Here is a 12,259-nt window from a genome sequence, read left to right on the forward strand (position 1 = left end):
ATCATTATTGTCATGCAATGTGTACAAACTATGTCAACAAATCTATAAATGCAGATAACCATATCTCTTATAAAAATATATATAGCAGGATAAAAGGATGAAAATTGTTAGGAAGGAGTGTGTACTATTTGAAATTAGATAATCAGGGAAGGCATCCCTCAAGAGGGATGTTTAAACTGAAACCTGAATTAAGTGAGGGAAGAAAATACCAGAAAGGGGAAACATTACATTTAAAGGCTCTGAGGCAGGAATAATCCTGAAGGTGTTTGAGGAATAAAAAGTAGGCCAGTAGTAGGCAGCCTCTAAGATGGCTTTCAGTGATTTCTGGCTACTGGTATTTATGCCCTTATGAAATTCCCTCCCCTTGAATGTGGGCTGGACGTAGTAACTAGCTTCGAATGAATAAAATGTGGCAGAGGTGATGGAATGTCACTGCCGATGTTCCACTGCAAAAAGACAGTGGCTTTGGTCTTGGGTGGTTTTTGTTGTCTTATTTTTGCACCGAGCAGAAAAGTTAACAGGGTGGGCCCGAGACAGCTATCCTTAGAAAGGCCAACTTACAAGTTTGGCTTTTGGCTAGCATCTGGGAACTTGGTTGGTAAACAGTTCCCCACACAGCTATAAAACTTTCCCTGACTGATAAGGGTGACTCACTGTGCCTAGACTGATTATGCAAACAATAGGCTTATGCTGAACACCTGCTTTCCACCTGGGAGTCTAGAATTTCAGTACACATTAGACAGAGGGTACCTATATGAGCAGCCCCCCAATCAAATCTTCAGGTGCTAAGTCTTCCATGGGCTTTCCTGGGCAGAAATACTGTACACACATTGCTACATTTTCTTTGCTGGGAGAAGTGTGTGATCTGTGTGAGCCCTTATTTGAGGGTGAGAGCATGAGGATTCCTACAAATAGATTCCTCCAGACTCTTTTCTTTATGACTCAAACGTGTATCTTTACTCCATTGCTTTGGTAAATTTTAGTCACTTACAACTACATGGTAAGTTCCCTGAGTGCTTCTTAGCTCATCTCTGAATGTGGAGGTGGTCTTGGGGACCTCCCACACCCTGGCTCTGTTGAAGCAAGCAAATAAAACCAAAAAACCACTTTCATGGGACTATAACAACTTTTGATTTGGGGGGGGGGGGTGGTATTTTCTTTTCTTTTCTAAAGATTATTTATTTATTTGACACAGAGAGAGAGAGAAAGAGATTACAAGTAGGCAGAGAAGTAGGCAGAGAGAGACGGGGAAGCAGGCTTCCCCACTGAGCAGAGAGCCTGATGTGGGGCTCAATCCCAGGACCCTGAGATCATGACCTGAGCCAAAAGCAGAGGCTTTAACCCACTGAGCCATCCAGGTGCCCCTGTTTTTTGTATTTTCTATCAGTTATCTTTTCTACTTTTGGCTAAAGATATTTGTCTGAATCTTAGATTCTGACCAACACACTAACATTCTTGATTCAAATATAATTAAAAATTTAAATGAAATTTAATTGAAATGTAAATTTTAAAATCTTGATCTATAATGCTTTATATTAAAAACTCTGTGCCTTTTTGAAATGGAGATGAAGATAATTAATTTTGCTTTTCCTCTCCTGTCAGTTTGGGGCTAGAACAGAAGGGGAAAGTGCTGCCTGTGTTCCTAGGACCAGAGGGAATTTACACTCATACTGAAAAAGAAACAAAGATGGGCAGTTCAAAAGCATTAAATCATACATCATTCATTCATTCATTCATTCAACAGATGTACTGAGTATATTCAAGGTCAGGGGCTCTTCTTGGTGTTGGGGTACAGCTGTGAACAATTTATATATGGTTTGCAGAGCTTTCTTTGCATGGGCTATGTGTGTGTCAGATAATTAATAAATATCAGGTCATAATAAGTGCTATTATTAAAATAAAACAAGATGATGTGATTAGAAGGTGGGACTGGAAGGGTAGAAGATGGCCACTTTGGGTTGAGTCGTCTTTCACATACCAGATTGACTTCAGAAGAAGACTGATCTATGGTGTTTTAAATATTTTAACATTAATTGCCAATTTTTAATATTTGGGATATTTCACATTAAATCTAAATTTTTGCTTTCTCTTGAAAAATCAGAAGATATAATTATGCTGGGTGGGTATTTCTGCATGACAATAGTAACCCTTTCAATGGGAAACATCTTTCCTCTTCTTCATAATTCCCCCTTTCCTACCAGAGCTGCTGCTCTCATTGGCAATACCTGCTTACTTCTAAATTCTGAAGAATTTTCAAAAGCTAGGCCAGTAAAAGAACAGGGGCCAGGATATTGTATGAAGTGGATCCAAAGCATCTAGAAAGCCATGAGTAAAACAGCAGTGGGGGGCGCCTGGGTGGCTCAGTGGGTTAAGCCGCTGCCTTTGGCTCAGGTCATGATCTCAAGGTCCTGGGATTGAGCCCCGCATCGGGCTCTCTGCTTGGCAGGGAGCCTGCTTCCTCCTCTCTCTCTCTCTGCCTGCCTCTCTGCCTACTTGTGATCTCTCTCTGTCAAATAAATAAATAAAATCTTAAAAAAAAATAGCAGTGGGGAGAAGGCCTAGACACCTACATATGTGGCCATCTGAGGTCACTTTTTTGCCTGGTCCCACCATGGGCTTGTAATGGTATATAGGGTCTGGTTTTTTTTTTTTAAGTATGAAGAATAGACCAGAGAGTTTAATAAGAAGGAAAAAAGAATGAACTAGTGGTCAGGGTCTGCTGCTATATGGCTATATAATTTTACATGATCTCATGATTATAATATGATTATAAGTTTTCCTAAAAATGGGAAAAATAGATATTTAACCACTATTTTTTCCACTCAGAATTCCCGTTTTTTAGGCTTTCTCAAATGTCAGATGTCATTGGAATGGCAACAGGCATCTTGAGAATCCAGCTAAGGAAAGCTGAGTTGGAAATGGACCACTTTAACTACAATTTGGAAATTCGTTTTTGAATGTTTCAGCAAAACTATCCAGAAATGATAGACTTCTGATATGAAAATATACAAAGTTATCTTCTTTTGTCAGCTTTATAATGATGAAAGAGCTGATAAAAAGTCATACAAATTTAATGTGATATGAAACAAAGGGGGTAAAGAAGATCAACGAAACCAGTGGAAATGATTCTGACATCGAGAGGCAATCGGCAACAAGAACTTTTTGAGCCTAACAAAGACAATAACTTGTTAATGAAAAAGAAGAAAAAAAGAAGACTCTTGGATTGTTTGATACTCTGTTAAGAGAAGTTGATCACATGGAGAAAGGTTGACATTTCTCACTTATTTGATATGTCTGTGGTTCTTACTGCCTGTCAGTTTCAAATCACCCTTTTTTTCTGCTCTTTGAAAAATGGATGTAGGCCCTACAATGGGTTTTCTTTCCTAGCTCGCACTGAGGCTAGAGGGTAGTCAGTAGATGGTGCTGGAGACACAATGCAGGAGGAAAAAACGAGTTTTGCCTCTGAATTCTGGCGTGCTTTGGCCGGTTCCTGCCGCACACAAGACTCCTCACAGCTTCTCCAGCCCCAGATTCCTGCAGTGCATGGTTTCTCCAGCATCTAGTCCTACAACGCTTGAAGCTTCTCCAGCACCCAACTCCTGCTGTGCGCCGTAGCCCGAGGCGTCCCCTCGAAAGCCACTTCCCAACACTCGGTAAGCGGATATCCAGCTAGTTCCACTAGGGGGCACCACAGCAACTTCTCTGCTGTTCAGTGAGTCACAGACAATGCACCTCAACCTTGACTGAGGGTGAGGGCGCTTGGCATGCTTTCTATCTAAGCCCTGAAAGTAGTACTTGCCTCTATTATTTGCTATTTCTATATTCCATATTCTTTTTAATGTCTTTTTATTAAACCTTTCCTATCAAATTACCGTGTGTTTTTTCTCTCCTGGTTGGACCCAGACTGATAAAACATGAAATGTTGATATCTATGAAAATAACACAAAACTCATTTTACACAACTACAATGAGAACATTGGTGATAAAGTAGTTAATAGCTGTCTATTTTTTTTTTAAGTTTTCCTGTGGGTTTGTTTGTTTGTTTGTTTGTTTGTTTTTAAGATTTGAGAGAGACTGCGAGCAAGCAGGGGGAGGAGTGGAGAGAGAGAGCGAGAAACAGAGGAAGACCCAAACTATCTGCAGAGCAAAGATCCCAAGGGGCAGTGGGGGGATCATGACCTGAGCCAGAAAGCTGATGCTGAACTAACTGAGCCACCCAGGCACCCCAGCTATCATCAATTTAAAGAGTATAAAATGGGTGGCTCAGTGGGTTAAGCCTCTGCCTTGGGCTCAGGTCATGATCCCTAGGTCCTGGGATCAGCCCTGCATGGGACTCCCTGCTCAGTAGGGAGCCTGCATCTCCCTTTCCTGTTCCCCCTGCTTGTGCTCTCTCTCTCTCTCTCTGTCAAATAAATAAAATCTTTTAAAAAAGCAAAAACAAAACCAAAAAACCTTAAATGCCCTGAGAAGCTTGCAGTTTATACATGAAAGAAGTTTTTTCCAAATTGGACAATCCTAAAATTGTACAAAATCTTACTAATAAGGATTATGAAACTGGAAAAAAAAAAAAAAAACCTTTTCTAAACTATAACAAAAACAAACTTTGGTCAGCCATGTTGGAGAAAAGATCAAATTACCTTTTGATTCTCTCCAATTGAAAGATGGGCTCAGTCGGTTGAGCTTCTAACTCTTGGTTTCTGCTCAAGTCACAATCTGGGGGTCCTGGGATTGAACCCCGTGTCGGCCTTTGCACTCAGCATGGAGTCTGCTTGCCCCTCTTCCTCTGCTCTTCCCCCTGCTCTCTCTGTCTCTCTCTATCTCTCTCTCACAAATAAATAGAATCTTTTTTTTAAAAAAGAAAATATTATGACATTATCATTTGGAGAGGTGATTAAGAAGTATGTAGTCAAAAAGTTGGAAAGAATAACAAGTATGTCAAGCAGATGGTTAATAAGAATACTTTGATTTTTTGGAATTTTGTAGTATTTGTGGTATTTATCAACTTTTTAAAATTATAATATATTGTGTTAGTTTTCTCATTAAAAGTAGCTATTTGCTTGTATACCTTGTTTCATTCATACTTGTGCACTCTTCTTCTTAAAGAAGATCCCCCAGTTGTATAAGGTTTTCCACTAGCTTGGATTTGGTCCAACTAGCTCTCCTTTCCTCATCTGTGTACTGAAAAGGTTTGTTTGGATAAGAGTCCTCCAGGAGATGCTTATCCCTACCCTCTTGAGATATTGTATTAATAGGTGATTTGTACCTAAGAATAGCATGATACAGGAGAAAAAGTTGATGAGTTTAAGTTCTCAAATTCTAAAATCCTACTGGCTTATTCTCTGTAGAAATTTTCTCATCTAATACACAGGAGGACAAAAGAAAAAGAAGACATTTCCCCAGGGTATTGAGGAGGTTCAATTTTTGCCCACATGTTAAGCGCAAGAGGGATAGGGCTGTGCCGTGTGATAGTATGTTGAGACCACCATCCTCCTCCTCTCACCCCACAAGAAACAGAAAAAAATTTTAAATGTCTGACCATGTAGACTTTTCTGCTGTCTGAAACCTGAGAGATCAGAAAATATCATTATCAAAAAGATAAAACTTGTATTTCCGCAATGAATAATAAAGCTACAGATAAGCAAAATAGAAATACTCTCAGGGAATGTAACCTATTAATTCAAATTCACACCAAATTGTCAAATGGCTGCAATTATATCCTTTTGTCTAGTTTTTTTAAACTTTATTGAGAAATAATTGACAAATATAATTGTATATATTTGAAGAATGTGATGATTAGATATACATACACTCTTGCAGAATGGTTACCGAAGGTCTAGATAATCCCCTCACATAAAGTATTTAATTTTGTGTATGTGGTAAAAATGCTTAAGATGTACTCTCAGCAACTTTCAAGTTTACAGTACCCTATTAGCTATAATCACCATGCTGTGTATTATGTTCTACAAACTTGTACCTTTGACCTTTATCACCTCATCTCTCTTTCCCTGGAGCCCCTGGCAACCAACATTCTATTCAGTTTCTAGGAAATTAGCTTTAATTGGTTGAGGAAAGGAAAATGAGACAAAGATTGAAGTAAAAAGGGGCAGTAAGTCCACTGGAGATGAGCCATCTCCACCACCAAGTTCTGTCTGAAGCCTGGTTGGAGAAGCTGGCTAAAGTAGAGGGAATATTTTTAATAAGAAAAATACGCATAAAATTCATTGTGGACAGAAATAGTCATAAATATGCAAAGGGTAAAAGAAATTCATCTGGAAATGCTCATTGCCAGCTCTCTAAGAAACATGAGATGGAAGATTATAATGAGCTTGCCACAAAGCTTCCCTGACTCGAAGATGTGACTTTTCTGAGTTCTTTCATATTTAATTGTATCTATGGTAGTATTTCAGGGGATCTTATTACTCTTTATTCCTTATTTCTACTTATAGGGAGGTAAACTGGCTGCATTTTCTTTTTAGGAGAATGCATGTTTTGTCTTTTTGTCATTTTTAAGAAAAGACATGTATTGTAATGCTTGTCCCTTCTTATATTTGACAAGTGTTTTTATATGGACAGTAGATCTCTATGGAGAAATGTCTAATAATGGGAAATCGAGTCTATATCTCATATTTTTATAATTATAGAAAGATTCCAAGTTATCACATGTGAATCTTCTCCTGCAACTATACTTTGAGAGAAGTTGCATGTAAGTGATAAAACAGAAGGGCCAATATTTCATTTTACGTTTATCTGACTGTATCATTTTATAGCTGGGGAGAGCTGAAGCAATCATCCGCTGTAAGTGCAAGGTAGTTGAGGCCCACAAAGTTAAATCATTAGTAGCAAAGCTGAAACTGGGCTTTATATTAATATATGCTTAGTCCAGGGGTCTTTTCACCACATCGAGTTACTTCCTGTAATTGCCTCATTATACAAATGAGAATAATAACCAGATATTACAAATGATTTAATGACTTTCACAATAGAAATGTTTAAAGGTTGTTCTTTAGAAAGAAGCAAATGATCCCACAAGGAGTGTCTGAGATGCAAGACAAATGGCAAGCAAAGAAACTGGTAAACATCTAGAAATATATAGACACTGTCTGTGAAAAACAAATATTATCTAATTTGTAGAGGTTTTTTAAAAGGGTAAAATAATGGACAAAATATCCTTAAATTCAGGAGGGAAGTGATCGGAGTTATGGTGTTCTAAGGTTCTTCCCAAATCATAATCATACTACAATGACTAAAAGCAGGAAATTCACACTGATATAATACTATAATTCACAGACTTTATTCAGTTTTTACTGATTCTATCGCTAACGTACTTTTCTAGTCCAGGATCACACGTTATATGGGTAGGCTTGTGACTGCTTCAACCAAGAGAGTAAACAGAAGTGATGCTATGTGACAAGGGGAAGAAACATAGATCCCACCTCTCAATGGTAAGTGTTTAAAGAATCTACACCTCTGTTTTTAAACTATCCCAAAGAAAAAAGACCTAAGAATTGCTAAGACACTCCTGAAAAAAGAAAAACAAACTGGGGAAATTTTGTTGTATCAGAGATCAAGATTATTATAAAACCATTAATTAAGACAATATGATACTGATATAGGAATAGACAACAAATGAATAAAATGAAGAACCTAGAAGGAGAACCCACATATGTAATGTTCCTGACATATTACATGGGTGATATTGTAGGTCAGTGGGAAAAGGACAAGATATTCAATGAGTAATGCTCAGACATTTGGTGATCCAAATGGAAAAAAATGTTATTAGATCATACTACACTTATAAGTCAATTACTAATTAAAAACTGAGGAGTGAAGGGCAAAATCTTATAGGTTTAAGGCATTGGATAATAATATTATAATGGTCAGGGTCTGTGGGTGGCTCAGTGGGTTAAAGCCTCTGCTTTTGGCTTGGGTCATGATCCCAAGGTCCTGCAATTGAGCCCCGCATCGCGCACTCTGATCAGCAGGGAACCTGCTTCCTCTTCTTTCTTTGCTTGCCTCTCTGCCTACTTGTGATCTCTAATCATCATCAAATAAATAAATAAAATCTTTAAAAATATATATTATAATGGCATCTCAGTTCCTATGTCTTCATCAGAGGTCCATCTTCATTCTTGTTCCTAGGTTTTCATAAGTCATCCCTAAACTCCTACAATAAACCCTACCAACTTTTTTGGTTTTGCTTCAGCTAACTTTCCATGGTTTCTGCACCCTACACAAAGTGTTTAAGTTAAGCTGGTAGAAAGGAGAGGCCAAATGTTCATCTGCTACTTACTTCATGCCCAACATATATTGTCTCATTTAATTTTCACAAACAAACCAATGAGATAGTCACTGATTATCCCCCATTTTATGATGGACACCTACAGAGGCATAGAGAAGTTAAGGCCTAAGTAAGGTCAAAGGGTTAATAATAAGTAGTGAAACCAGGATTTTAATCTGGATATTCTGGCTCCAATCCTTAACAAAGGAACTAGAATTTGAATTCTTGTACTGTCTGGCTCCAAAGATCATATTCTTAACCTCTATGCTGTGCTGTGAAAACCAGAGTATCAGAACAACTCTCTTTGCATTACTGTGTTGTGACCAGGCCAATCCCAACTCCTGGTGTCCTACAGAGCTTCACAGAAAGGAGCACTCTTCTAGCACAGACTTGATAAGCGCTTTTTAGGGAAACACTGTAGTACCAAATAACTGCTCCCCACAGGAACTTCCAGTTCTGGGACCAGACTTCACCTCTGTTATGCATACATTTTGGCCCTTAATTTCCAGCACCATTTTGTCTTGTCTTCTTCCTCCACCCCCAAGCACCAATGGTAAAGTTCACTGCAGACAGCAAGGAGACACAATGTGCTTCATCTGTGTGTAGCCTCTCCCACTACAAAGGGATGGATAGCTTTAGCTCTCCAGAAGTCACAACTAAGTGCCCTTAAGCACATTTAGTTCAAGGAAATCAGTAATGGTTGAACTTCAGCTCCAAGTCCAGCACTGTGCTAGGTGTGGCCCACAAGATTTTGTACCATCTGGATTTTGCAGATCCCATAAAAATAAGACTTTTTTTTCATCTGTCACCTTCAGAGGCTTTGGTTTTTAAAAGGGCCACCACAGGCTTAGCTCATGATCTTGTACCCTACAGTTGGCTTGGGCTGTCATAAGAAGCTGTCACTGAGAGCAAACTAAGTTAGTTTTGTTTTATTTCTCAATGATAAATTAGGGATACCTGGGTGGCTCAGTTGGTTAAGCATCTGCCTTTAGCTCACATCATGATCCCAGGGTCCTGGAATCATGTCCGTAGCAGGCTCCCTGCTCACCAGGGAGCTCCCTGCTCACCCTCTGCCTGCTGCTCCCCCTGCTTGTGTGTGCTCTCTCTCTCTCTCTCTCTGACAAACAAATAAATAAAATCTTTAAAAGTAAAAAATGAGACAGCATTTCAAATATGGTAAAGATTCTAAATATGAACTAGTAGTTTCTAGAAATCGTTTTGTATTTCTTTCTCTTTCTCTTTCCTTTCTTCCTTCCTTTTTTCTTTCCCTTTCTTTCCTTCCTTTCTTCCTTCTTAATCAGCAAAAGCCTCTCTGAATTACTACAACTAGAAATGATCTCTTTCTCTAGCCACTATAGTATGTAGATACTTGAAATATGCTCATGTTCTTTTATTGAATAAATAGCTGTACACTTCTCTCACCTACCTACCAGATCAAATGCAGTGGTAATGAGTTCTGCGGGAGCATAATCTTCAAAAGTGGCTCCTTTACAACAAAATTTTAAAGGTAAAATATTGATAAGACAAAGGGATCACTTCTGTGCCATTCTTGCATTCCCCACCACACTTCAACAATACCTTGGCCATAATGGACCACTTCATGAAATAGGTCATCACAGACTTAGAGCAGATATGTTGAGAAATAGTTACCATATGGAGCTGAGTGGCATAGCTGAGTGTGTTTAATCCCTGCACCTGGGCTACTTTAAAATGAGGGAAAGTGGTATTAACAAAAAATATCCAAAATTTAGAAATAAGTTAAAGGAAAAGGAGCATGTTCTTCCAGTATTAAACATTTTAACAAAGCCATGCAAGGATTACTTAAGTACCAATCCTTGACTCACTATCTAGCACTTATTTTAAAAACCCAGATTTTATGAAGTCACATCTTAACTTACAGGGTTTTTTTCCTCTGGGACAGATGTAAACGATTTCTGTCTAGTGGAAGAATTATCCCAAACTTATGGTTTTATTGCTTTGTAGGTATTAACCAGTTTTATAGTTAACCCAACAATCTTATTCTAATATATTTTTTTCAATGTCTTTAAATACCCATTTACTTAAGTGGTCTTTGAATCAGCTTTCCCATTTTACTGCTTCCTTCACTAATGACTGAACAAATCTCTGACACATGCCCATACTATGTATGAGAGGCATGGTTTTAAATTTTTGAAAAGTGTACTTTGCCCAAGCAAACTACAGAGATGGAAGCCTTGTTTTCTGGTAAGAATACTGAATCTGAGGAATACAGCTTGGACTCTCATTATTTCCTACCCAAATCACAGGTCTCCATGTTGAAGCAAGTGCAACCTGCTCAAGATGGCCAAGAAGTCCCACCAACCTAGAAGAATTCATGTAAGTCAGCAGTGCATCTAGGAGGAGAGCAAAGGTACCAAGCAGTGGAATTAGCGGCACTCTACACTCTTCAGAGTAGGGTGCAGGGGAGAGGGATGAACCAAAGCGGAAAAGGAAGCAGAAAAAAAAAAAAAATGGAGAAGAAGGAGAAAGAAAACAAAGTCGGGAAACAAGGCCTAGGAATGGTGCAAATGACGGGATTTCAAGCTCCTTAGAGAGAATTTTGTAAAACCCTGGACATGGACATAATAAGACTCAATAAGAGTACATCTCTAGTTTACTTAGGTGAGCCAACAAAAATAAGGAGAGGCATAAAAGAAGGGGATTTCACAAATATGACTGCAGTTAAAGAAATGCCAGAAATGTGTTATTAGTTGAACACACATTCAAATGATTTGTCAATCCAGATATAACTTTATCCACACCATGTACACTCAGTATTAATCTTTTTGAGGACTCATTCTCCTCCCCCCCAGCAATTCAAAAAGAGTTCAAAATACTTAGGAAAATTATGTCATCAAAACAAAGCAAAACCTGAATCAGCGTGAATCATAGCAGTTATCTGTCACTAAACCGATGCTAGACAAGGACCATGATGAGTTTTCTTGCCTGCAGGGAAGGGAGGGAAGAAAGCAGAAGGCGTCAGAAAATGAGGCAGGCGCTGAACTTGTTTCTCCCCAGCACATTCTCCCAAACTGGTGAAAACCAGTCCAGTTTTAATGTGACAAAAATCACTGCTTCTCAGACCATGATGAAAAAAATGTTGGAGGGAACAGTGTAAACACCAGGAAAGAAAAGAGCCCAAGGGAAGAGCCTTCGTTATGATGTTCACCCCCACATGTCTGCACAAGCTATGCTCCCTCTGATGACAGATCCTTAGTAAGTCTTGGCTTACTAGTGGGTAAAAAGGGAAAGTGTATATAAAAGAACTGAGGCTCCAAAAGAAATGTTCAACTGGCTTAAAAAAAAAAAAAAAAAAAAAAGACTACCCCTCCCCCACCAAAAAAACTGAACAGTATTTCAAAGGTGTTATTCAATGCACTTAAATCAGTAAAGGGATAGAAACCAAACCTAGACAAGACCTTTGTCTACAAAAGAATGCCCCTGGTATCACTGAATTCAATACTCAGATAATAAAATTTCCATTTGATAAACATTTTTCTATATAAGAGGCAGCCCTAATTCTATTTGAGGAATATAGATTGTTGATGAGATTCAGAGACCATTATCTCTTCTCCTTATTTAAAGGATTCAGATTCCCCCATCTTATAAAGCATCCAGTACAGTCTTTTATAATCCTCAGGATAATCCCCAGGATAATCCTCAGGGGGGTAAAGGGGTGGGGAGAGCATGGCCTCTGAACAGGTAGAATTGTTTTTATTATTCTTTGTTGTCATGATGGGAATTATGTGTTCAGCTCCAAATGCTGAATTCACGAAAACAATGTTTTTCTCCCTCACTAGGAATAAGACAAACTATTAAATCATTATTTCCTTTCCAGCTAAGGGTCCTTGTTGTCCTGACCAACTAAATGAACCATGCAGTATCTACTTGGAAAAAATGTGTGGCAGAAGTGTGAGTGGTTAAATGTCACAGAAACTGGGCTCTAAAAGCTCACAGCTGAAT

The 12,259-nt window shown here is 38.6% G+C and overlaps 1 protein-coding gene across 1 annotated transcript in view; it reads left to right on the forward strand.

Annotated features, from left to right (window-relative positions):
- LOC309869392 (uncharacterized protein) overlaps positions 1–12,259 on the forward strand; it is a gene marked incomplete at its 5' end in the record, with an annotated part of 161,912 nt that overhangs the window by 63,809 nt on the left and 85,844 nt on the right. The window contains 3 exons of the transcript XR_014314149.1: positions 7,334–7,442; positions 9,712–9,785; positions 10,564–10,633. The remainder of the gene's footprint in view (positions 1–7,333; positions 7,443–9,711; positions 9,786–10,563; positions 10,634–12,259) is intronic.

The sequence above is a fragment of the Mustela nivalis genome (assembly GCF_964662115.1).
Source record: "Mustela nivalis genome assembly, chromosome: 7".
Lineage (NCBI taxonomy): Eukaryota > Metazoa > Chordata > Mammalia > Carnivora > Mustelidae > Mustela > Mustela nivalis.